We start from the raw sequence: 11,730 nt of genomic DNA on the forward strand, positions 1-11,730 counted from the left end.
TCCTCCTCCTTCGGCGGGGAGAAGGAAGTCCACAAGGCTGGAGGCTCCTCGTCCCTTGTCAGCCCCAAGATGTGCGAATCTCCCTCTTTTCTGCCGAAGTCTGTCGGCTTCCTCTTCGGCTCCATTCGGAGACGCCGCCGACGGTTTGCGCGGGAGCTTTTGGTAGGCAGGTCATGACAACGTCCTCCACCACCATCACTCCTCCACCAACTGCTACTGCTGGAAAATAACAAGACCAACGATGAAGGGAAAAGTGAACATAATAAAATAGGCAAATGAAACAAATCTCGTGACTATGTTAGGCCTATGAAATTTGTTACTCCCTCCAAGATTGTTTGCAATAATATGGAGCACTTTGTTTCAATAAAAGTATCAGTAACCATTAAGAAACAAGAGGTCTATATAGTAGAATTAAATCATTCGCTTAATAAATAAATTGCAGTAAATTGCTAAGACCCCCATACACTGTAATATTTCTTACTATAGTACTAAAGTCACTCCATATTTCCAAGTCGAACCGGAGAGTAATCGGGTAGAAGGAGACGGGAGACCGTATATGGTGACACCAAGTGAGCAGAGGTCAAGACTGCATAAGAATTTCATCGGCCATCGAGGTTTTATACCAAAACTCAGCCCTTGAGGCCACTTTCTCTTTCTTGGATGTCTTTTTCTTAATGAAGCTCAATCCCAAAGGTACTCTCAGTGATTTCTGAATGCCCTAAAAAGGCGGTAGACCCAACGTGATAATCCTTTCGCAAAATCTACGAAGCTGACCAAGGCTTCTCCCCCTAAACCTTAATTGCTCTGTGGACGGAATTGTTCTTGGAGGATTATTGTCTCCCTAGCGCACTTGGTCAAAATGAAACAGCAACGGAGTTTAGAGCTAATTTATCTTTTAGAAACTTTATCGTTATCAATGAAGATATTTGAGTATAAACTAAATAAAATTTAAATGCTAACTATCACTCTTCATCCTTTAAGTGTAAATTCACATAGCTTTCAATAATTATTAGGCTCGTTTGTCTTTCTTTAATAAGTAGAGTTTTTTCTTTTTCGTTTTTTCTTGGGTCTTAACGCATAGAACTATAAACATGGAATGGACATGCGTGTATAAATGTATTAACGCTGATTGTCACTGCGCGGCGCCACAGGAAAGGGTGGAGATGACGCTGAATGAAGCTATTACAACATCATCTTGCAGACGACGTTATCTTTAAGCATCTTCATGATGTACTACCTGTGAAAAAACGTCTTCAATTTTTAAACTATCCAGCAGTTCCTTATGTGTAATATGTAATATAGAGGGAAGTGCTATTCACCTTTTTTATTTTTGTAAAAGAACTGAACCAGTTTTCAAATGACTGAGAAGTGTACTTAAAAATATTTGTAATTTTGAGCCGGAGAACAATATGAAATTTTTATATTTTGACTTCAATACCAAAGATAATTGTAGGAGGAATGTGTGTATATTGTTATTGTATTCTATATATATATACGATATGGTGTACTAGAAATGATTTGAATATGGTTACAAATGATATCAAAAGGTTACTTATTAATAATTTCAATAATTACAGGAGAGATTTATATTTAATATATGACAATAGAGTAAAGAATAATTACGGTTCTTTTTTAGAAAAATTAGTTTTTTTAAAGATCAGAACATTATTTTAATTATATTAATTATATTTTTTTCTGAAAAAAGGAATAGCTTATTAAAGTTTCTAATTGTAAATAATTTTCATTTTGTTTATGTACAACTTTCACTATGTAAATGTACTCCTATGTATCTCAAAGTTGTAAGTCTTTAATAATAAAAAAAAAAGTACTCTGTCGTCCTAAATTTTCCACAGATTTTAATCATTTTAAAGGCTCATTGGAAAGCTCTTGAAAATTCCTTTTAAATGCGTATAATTAAGCGTGTAGGAAATACGATGCTGCAGCGTTTTCAGTAAAGATATCTAGATGTTAATTTTACCTGGGTTCGCTTTTTTACTCTACTGTTCCTAGTTTTTTATTATAAACTTTTATAAATTTATCTTCAGTTAAAAGCTCTTGAAAAGCACTTTCCAATGAACCCAATGAAGCACGTATATGTCTCATACAATAGAAATAATCATGCAATGTAGCCATGTGCTGAGGCAGTGATTTCATGTCTTGCCATGGGGTTGTGTAGTAAATTTTACCACTAAAACCTGTTGAACCCCTTATATATAATATCCTTCTCTAAGTATCAAAGTCTTTAAACTCTAATTTGCATTTATGCGCTACCTAGGTCTTATCACCTTGGTATCCAGTCTGTGTCACCATGACACAATGGACTTAAATTGTAATTATGTTTCCTTATATCAGTCATTATTACAAAAAGAAACACACCTGTTGATATAATTTACTTTTACAGATCACTCATTAATGTCAGTCTTATCTAATGATGATAATTTTAAGTATTTTAAATGTATTATCATGTAAACAGAAATTACTAGACTGAATAATGTGTACTACTAAATTTACTTTAACAAAATGCAACAAATGTCATAGACTAGAAGATATTGTCATGGAAAGTTAACAGATTACGCTCCAATTTGGCGAGGTGGGCCTGAATTGTGATACAGGCCGACTTATCACTATATTACAGAATATGCAGAATATTTTATGCTAAATGTACGAAAGCTGAACTCGAAACACTGGGTATTACTACCCCTTGAAGAGGACAAGTTTATTGCATTTCTGGCGAATGCTTCTACCCTGCAATGCCTGACTGTGGAGTCTGGCTACGTGGTGGTAGCGTCAATCAAAGTAAATGCCCACAATCAGGCGAATCACATCAAAGTAGTGATTATCTACACCGAAGGATGTCTGCTGCATTGGCGCCATAACAAAGCTCTCTCCACCCTTTCCATGTTTATAGCTCCATGATCTTACGTACTGTCTAAGCTGGTTCATGATTGCACATTTGTCATTTGAATTCAGTCTCTGTGTATGGGAAATTCTCTCTCTCTCTCTCTCTCTCTCTCTCTCTCTCTCTCTCTCTCTCTCTCTCTCTCTCTCTCAGATTTCTTTCATTTTCAAAGCTCCATCTTGAGTTACTTCTTTGGAGAAATTTTTATAGTTATAGACATTTTAGTTTAAAACTTCCTTTGTTTGAGAGCTGATTCTTCCGTTTGTGTTGAGACCCAAAACCGTAAGTTATATAATTGTTTCTTGCTCATCATCACCTTTCTTAATTTATATTTTCTTATCATATTCTATTCCTGATAATATTATCATGAAACTACCATTAGTTATAATGAGATGTTTCTTAAATAAAGTTTTTTAAAGTTTGTTTATTTTTTAGAATCGATAGTCGATATCCTTATTTGCGCAATGAGTTAATAAACTTAACTGGTATCCTATCCGCACGATAATTCATTCCTAATGAACCTAGGAGGGACCATAGCTCCTCCTCTGAGGCCTTTCATTCCCATTCCAAACCGGTATCAAATTCTAGCATGTCATTCCAAAGTGAAATTAGCTCTCCGCGTGAGTTGATCTCCGCATATCTGCCAAATCTATAACATCAACAGAGAAGGAAAACAATTTTTATCATTACAGACATCAAATACCATCTTTTTCGTTACACAGAATTCTAAATCAACTTCATAGGTTCACGACTGAAAAAGTTTTAGCTTTAAGTGTATTTATTTATTTATTTATCTAGTATTTATTTATTTTCAATAAAAAACTGAATCAGATTTTCTATCAACATGGCATCTCATTCAATCAGCTCCTCTTGCGTTTAACGTCATTGGTAAGCATCTAAAAACTGTCTCCAAGGGGCACTTCCGGTGGTCACGGTATATTTGGAGGCATTTCCCCTTTCTACAGATATCTTGATTTCTTAATATCATAAGCATAGAATAGATTGGTAAGCAAGAAAATACGAAATAAAGCGTAACATAGAGTTAGTTGGACGAGTGAGAAAATAAATAATCTTACACAAGCAGATTCTCTCTCTCTCTCTCTCTCTCTCTCTCTCTCTCTCTCTCTCTCCTCTACTCGGGAACTCCTCTTCTCATTCGTCTCGCCCTCTCTACTCTCTCTCGTCTCTCTCTCTCTCTCGTCTCTCTCTCTCTCTCTCTCCTCTCTCTGACAAGATAATTGATTGGAATCTTAATAAGGACGATACTCCTCGTTATAGATAATTAGTAATATATATGCGACAAAGAATTTTTTTTTAATTCGTAATTCGAAAATGAACAAGAAATATATATCCTAATTCTGTAGCATTCATCAACTACCTTCAAGTATCTAATTTATTTTAGTAATAATGATAAACGTGCATTTACAAGTACTGACAAAATAGTTAAAATGTTAAAATAAGAAAATAGCGGTAAGATTTAGAAAGAGAGAGAGAGAGAGAGAGCGGCATAAGGGGGTTAAAATTCCTGGAAATGAAATATGACCTCAGGGTTTGTCTCCAAGACATTCAATCAACGGTCTGTCACACGTATAAAGCTGTCCTTTTGTAAAATTGGCATCAGGGCAGATATTTAAACGCCACGCCTTCATGGTGGTGGTAAAACTGTAATGCTCTCCGGAATACGAGGATTTTGAGGGCAGCTTAATGAACAAGAGCCCGTGCTAGGCATAGCGCCAGGTTAATCATAAACACCGACAAGGAACCACAATGAACCTTCAATGAACACGTCAGCTGACCTTCGATTCTCTGGTGAATGAAGGACTGTGACTGTTGTTGTTGCTTGAGATTAAGCTGGCCTTATGCCACTACGGGCTCTTGCTCACAGAGCAGCCTGTAAGTCATGAATATTTTACAGATGGAAAGGTGATTTTAAGGGTTTGTGGTGAACCTTTACTATGATATCAATGGAATATGTAGGCGAAATGATATCATTTGCAAAAGTGAAAGGAAAGGTGAACTGGCGAGGTTACAAGTAAACCTCTTTAAACCCTAAGGTACCCATCAGTAGGAGAGAAAGATCGATAGTTGTGAGTCTGGCGAGTCAGAGATAGCCATCAAGGAAGTCGGAAAAGTTATTGTCGGAGAAAAACGGGAAAAAAAAGTTCATAACTCTAAGGGGTTCTAGTACCATATTTCATTACTCGAAGATAGAGAAAAATGCACCGATCGTTAGTGGTAGAGATCGATGATAGAAAAACGAAAAATTAGAAACAGCAAAACAAAATTAGCAACAGCTTAAGCGGTAGTTGAGTGACAGTTGAAGACAAGTCGGTCGTTAGACGTGAGGCGGTCGAAAACGGAGGGGAAGGGAAGGTTGTTAAGTAGAAGAAAAAGTAATTAATTGCCAACTACTATGGGTTTCACAGAGAGTGCAAGCACGTTTTTTGGCAATAACTCTCTAACGAGCACTCGTATCATTACAAGATTTTGCTATAGTGTATTACACCCGGTGTCATAATTTTAAGAGTATCACGAGTCACTAATTGTAAATAATACAGACGCTTGTCCCTGTACCATGGGGCAAAAACTCGATTAGCCAGAAATGGATATGAACACAACAGTTTAAAAAGCTCCGCCTACCCCCTCTTTCCCCATCCACCCCCTCCTCCTCTCTTCCTCGCCTCCCTCTCCTCTCTCTCTCTCTCTCTCTCTCTCTCTCTATCTCTCCTCTCTCCTCTTCTCTCTCTCTCTGAAAATTGTTTCAGTTTAAAATGATTTTGTATGATTTTTTTTGTATCAGTTTATCTCTCTAATAATTTACACTGTTGTATATTTCTAATGATCCTCTCGGTTGTTATCTGTCAGTTGACTGATTTGCATTGATCCGCTCATACAATAAACATTCATGGCTTAAAAAAATGTGTATCGGTATAATCAAGGCTTTAACTTTAATGAATGTCCTGTAGAAGGCTCATTGTTTATTTGAAACACAGAGTAACTATAATCAGTTACCAATTCAAAGTTTCAAACCAATCTGAAGGCAATTGGCGGCTTCCTCTTTACAAAAAAGTGGGAAAATTGCGTGAGAAACGCAGTTCTGCAACCACGCCGACAGTTTTGTTCCGAGGTGGCCATTTCTTCTTCACCTTCGTATTACAAGTACTATATTGCTGATACCCTGAGTCCACATGAGGATTACTAAGCATGTAACCAACCACAAATATAACAGTTGCTTTACCATAAATCATATTGTCTATTGTTTTACTACTCCACCATACATTCAGATATCTCTTACTCTAATAACCATTTACAGCAGGTACCACTACCACACACACACACTCACGCGCGCACACACACACCCACACACACATACACACACAGGTATCTGATTTCATTCTGTTCCGACATTGCTGCCTATAATAGCGTGACTCATTCCAACAGACTTTTACGCAAGTTAAATAACCTAATAGACAATAGTGCATGGAATAATCTTGAGCAACAAGACAAAGTTTTAAACTTATCCAACACCCCCCTTACTGTAAATCAACATTTAGTTTTAAATTTAGGCTTATCCTTTGCCCTTATGCCAGACCGCAAAAACGACCTAGACTTGATAGTGGCTTTTGATAAATTCATATCTGACAAAAACTACAACCGTGAAGAAATATGTTTAAAAGGAGTGTTACTAAATGCTTTAACTGACTTACATAAGAAATATCCTGTTCCCCGCAGATTCATGATAGCCATCCACTCGCTAAAAAAGTTAGATGTTGTAATAAGTAGATCCGACAAAGACGGCAAAATCGTAATAATGGACAAAGACTTCTACCTCGACAAAATCAACCAGCTCCTTAGCGACACAAACACTTACGAAAAACTGAGGAAAAATCCCCTCCAAAACGTTCCCGCAGAATTTTTTCGGAAAGTAAGATTATTTGGCCAAGACAAAAAGAGTATTGAATTATTAGAGAAATCTAAAGTAATTAATCCTAAATTACCCTACTTTTATGGCCTTCCCAAAACTCACAAAGACAATCTTCCATTCAGACCCATCGTTTCATGTGCCGGAGCTTTCAATTACAAAATTTCTAAATGGTTAGCTGGCCTCCTTTCCCCTTTTTTAGGCACTTTTTCTCCCAGTCACATTAAACATTCGGAGGATTTTTGTCACAAATTCAGAGAAGCACATATACCACTTCACAACATAAAACTTTTAAGCCTTGACGTAGATTCCCTATTCACTAAAGTACCAGTACAGGACGTTCTTCAGTTTTTAAGGGTAAAATTATCCCCCTATTCAGATAATTTCCCATTGGCGCTTGACAAAATAATAAAGCTAGTTGAATTATGTGCATCTAATAACGTATTTTCATTCGGGGAATCATTCTACAAGCAAAAATTCGGTGTAGTATGGGTAGTCCTTTAAGTCCTGTTCTAGCCAATCTGTACATGGAATACTTTGAAACTACAGTAATAAATGCAATAAAACCCAAAACCATGCTGTGGATGAGATATGTGGATGATATCCTAACATTTTGGGATAATAGGTGGGGCAATTTTAATGAATTCCTCTCGAAATTAAACGCATTAGTGCCCAGCATCAAATTTAAAGTTGAATGGGAAACAGACAACAAAATTCCTTTTCTTGATGTTTTAATAATCAGAGATACGACAGAATACAAATTTACCATATACAGAAAACCAACGTTCTCACTTTCATACATTCACTACTTTAGCTATCACGACATTACTATCAAGATAGGTGTAGCTAGCAATCTGTTCTTAAGAGCCTTACGAATTTGTTCCCAAGAATTCCTGGAAAAAGAATTTGAACTAATTCGCAAGCAACTTTCGTCTTTAAAGTATCCTGACCATATAATTGAGAAAGCAATTCACAAAGCAAACGTTATTTTCTACCGACCCCCTAAAGACAAGACCAGAGATACACCCAACAATAAAATAATAATTCCCCACCTGGACACGATTAAGAGAGTAACCCACCCCCTCGGAAAATCGAACCCTTTTGTATTTACTTACCCAAACACCTTAGCCAAATCCCTGATTAACGTCCAACAAAAGACATCTCCTAAAGACTCTGGGGTATACGAAATCCCATGCCAGGACTGTGACCAATCTTACATCCCCAGAGATTAATACAACACAAACGGTCAGTTAGGTATGGACAACAGAACTCGGCTATTTTCAACCATATGAATGAACATAACCATAGAATAAACTGGAATTTGTCACGTGTAATTTATAGCAGCAAATGCCGGTACAAGAGTCAAATGATGGAATCGGCCTTAATAAAAGAGAGGCAGGTAATGAACATCTCAAAAGGAGCATGGATTTCAGATACGATCGACAACGTTTTCATTCAACCAACACTTAAGAAGATCAAAGGAAGATTATCAGCAGGGGTGACTTAAATTGGCTTGTTTGTGGATGGACCTCTTGGTATAAATACCACCTTTTATGTAAACTTTTCTCATTCATTTACCTGAAGAGGGAGACAGCAGTCTCTGAAATATAGTACTTTTTCTCTATATTTTGGTGTTTTTATGGGCTCCTTTTATTAGATATCTTCTTCTTCTTCTTCTTCCCAGCTTTTTCCCATTTTTATATGGGGTCGCCGTTTCGGATGAGCCGTTTCCATCTATTTCTATCTTGCGCTTCTGCCTCATCAATTCCCTTCTCATGTAAATCTCCTCTCACACAGTCCTTCCATCTCTTTCTTGGTCTCCCTCTCTTTCTTCTTCCTTGCACCTCCACTCCCATAGTATGTCTCCCAGCGTGGTCCTCATCTCTCCTCAACAGGTGTCCATACCATCTCAGCCTCCCCTCCTGCACTTTCTTTGATACTTCCACCACCTTAGTTGACCCCCTTATGTAGTCATTTCTGATCCTATCCACTCTTGTTACCCCAGACATCCACCTAAGCATTCTCATTTCTGCCACATCCATCTTCTTCTGCTCTGCTTTTCTCATGCTTGCTGTTTCCGTACCATACAGCATTGCTGTTCTTACCACCGTCTTGTGAAATTTTCCTTTTAACCTAAGCGGCACTCTTTTGTCACAAAGAACTCCCGAGGCCGCTCTCCAGTTGTTCCAGCCTGCCTGTACCCGATGTTTTACTTCTTCTTCCATACTTCCTCCAGCGTTAACAAAAGATCCCAAATACTTAAACTTATCAACTCTCCTTATTTGCTCTCCACCAAGCTGAATACTTTCTCTATCATCCCCCTCAGTGGTGGTACACATATATTCTGTCTTGGATCTACTTATTCTCATTCCTCTGTCCTCCAGTACTTGTCTCCATCTTTCCAATTTCCCTTCCAGATCTTCCCTGCTCTCTGCACACAGAACAATATCATCCGCATACAATATGTTCCATGGTACTGTCTCCCTTACTTCCTCTATTATAACATCCATCACTATGTTAAAGATAAATGGGCTCAGAGCCGACCCCTGGTGTAATCCTACTCTCACCTCAAAACCTTCTGTCTCCCCAACACTGCTCCTCACTCTGGTAAATACATTCCGGTACATCTCTTGTATCAATCGCACATACTTCTCTGGCACCATCTTCTCCCTCAGGCTCCTCCATACCTCTTGTCTCGGGACTCTGTCATAAGCCTTTTCAAGGTCAATGAATACCATATGTAGGTCCCTTTGTCTTTCCCCGAATTTCTCCATTATTTGCCTCAGACAAAATATACCATCTGTTGTTCCCCTTCCCTTCATAAATCCCATCTGCTCTTTACCTATTTGTACTACTTCTCTTAGCCTAGCATCTATCATCCTTTCCAGTATCTTCAGAGTGTGGGACATCAATTTAATGCCCCTATAATTACCACACTCTTGGACATCGCCTTTCCCTTTAAAAATTGGGATCAATATACTCCCACGCCACTCATTTGGTATCTTTTCCTGTTCAAGGATCTTTATCATAAGATCGTACAGTATATCCACTCCTTCATCTCCTAATGCTTTTCCATGCCTCCACCGGGATCATATCTGGTCCGGTTGCCTTCCCATTCTTCATCTTCTTCAGTGCATTTAGTACCTCTTGCCTAGAAAACCTCATTACCATGCCAATGTTCACTTGCCCATCCTCTCTTATTAGTCTATTATTTTCTTCATTTAACAACTGTTCGAAATATTCTTTCCATCTCTTCACAATGTCTTCCTCCTTTCTAAGCACTACACCCTCTTGATTCTTTATTTGTTTGATGTGTATTATCTTTGGTGCTCTTATTCTAGCCTTTGATAGCTTCATCATCTTCATCCTTTTATTAGATTATATATATATATATATATATATATATATATATATATTATATATATATAGATATATATATATATATATATATATAAATATCTAATATATATATATATAATATCTATATATATATATATATATATATATACATATATATAAATATAATTAATATATATATATATAGAGAGAAGGAGAGAGACGGAAGGAGAAGAGAGAAGAGAGAGATGCGAGAGAGAGAGAGAGAGAGAGAGAATGCAACTAAATTGGACTAACATTTGATAAACAAATGAACCACAGCATGCAGGAATATCTTCAGTTTCACTGCCAAACTCAGTAGATATACTATTCTTGTACTCCAGAAGATAGTCATGCCAGGCATGGGTACAGATTGTATCTGTGTAATATCTAAGCAAAGATCTAGGTAGACCTTGGATAGCAACTGGCAAAATACTGTTTGTTTTACCGACAAGGTTAAACTGGAGATCCTTCCTGTATGTTAACCTGAAAAAAATCTATTGATGCTTCAGTTCGTAAATTAATGCTCAACCCCTTTGTAGTCCTTTCTGACTGTACACATCTCTCTTAAATGTTACCTCCTGGTTGGCCACTTGGTGCAGACTTTTTCTGCAGTAGGCTATCAGACACCAAAAATCAAGAATGGAGTCGTTGCAAAGAATTTTTCATTCTTACAGATGGCACGTGTACCCTGTATGGTCTAAGGAATGGAACTGCAACACAGAATACTTACTACCACAGCCGTATAAATCTTCCACCGGATAACTCCCTTGAGGAAATCGCGCGGAGAAAGCCAACATTTTCAACTCCGCAATCGCAATATGGAAGGTTCAATTGTTCCTTTGTTTGGTTTCATATACAGCCCTGCTTCTTATATTTTATAATTCGCTTTTAGTGTTTTCTCATCAGTATCGTAGCTCCTGCAGAATAGGAGTCTAGTTCTTTTTAAAATTTGCTTTCTTCTTGTATTATCTTCACTTCAGGCGGTATTTTGTTGTTCAGTCTTGGTGCGCAATGTACAAAAAGTTCTCTCGGCTGACTTACAACTTGTTCTAGGTTCAAATAGCATATATACTTCATTTGCATGTCTGATCACAATATTCATTTCTGGTCTAAGAAACTTAAGAAGTTTCTGAGATATGTTAGTTCCCCATATTTTAGTGCTTTAAAGACTGTAAGAAGTATTTTGTATTTTGTTCTTGCTTTTACTGGGAGCCAGTGTAGCTCGATTAACGCTGGGGTTATTCTGTCAATGTAACGTAATCCTTTCATTAATCTGGCGGCTCTATTTTGAACTCCTTGCTATTTTCTGAGTAGGTAGTTAGGGAGACCGTAGTACATAACGACGCAGTAGTCAAGCCTTAAAACTGGTCACAAAATTGCTGTTTTCAGAGTATCTCCGTTTAAGTATTTTCTGATGAATGAAATGTTTCTAATATGATAGTTACTACAGGTTTTTACAATATGCAATATATGATTTTGCATCGATATCTTACTCAATAGATACTCCTAAGTTCCTCACTGCCGCTATAAT

This window comes from Macrobrachium nipponense, chromosome 24 (genome assembly GCF_015104395.2).
Source record: "Macrobrachium nipponense isolate FS-2020 chromosome 24, ASM1510439v2, whole genome shotgun sequence".
Lineage (NCBI taxonomy): Eukaryota > Metazoa > Arthropoda > Malacostraca > Decapoda > Palaemonidae > Macrobrachium > Macrobrachium nipponense.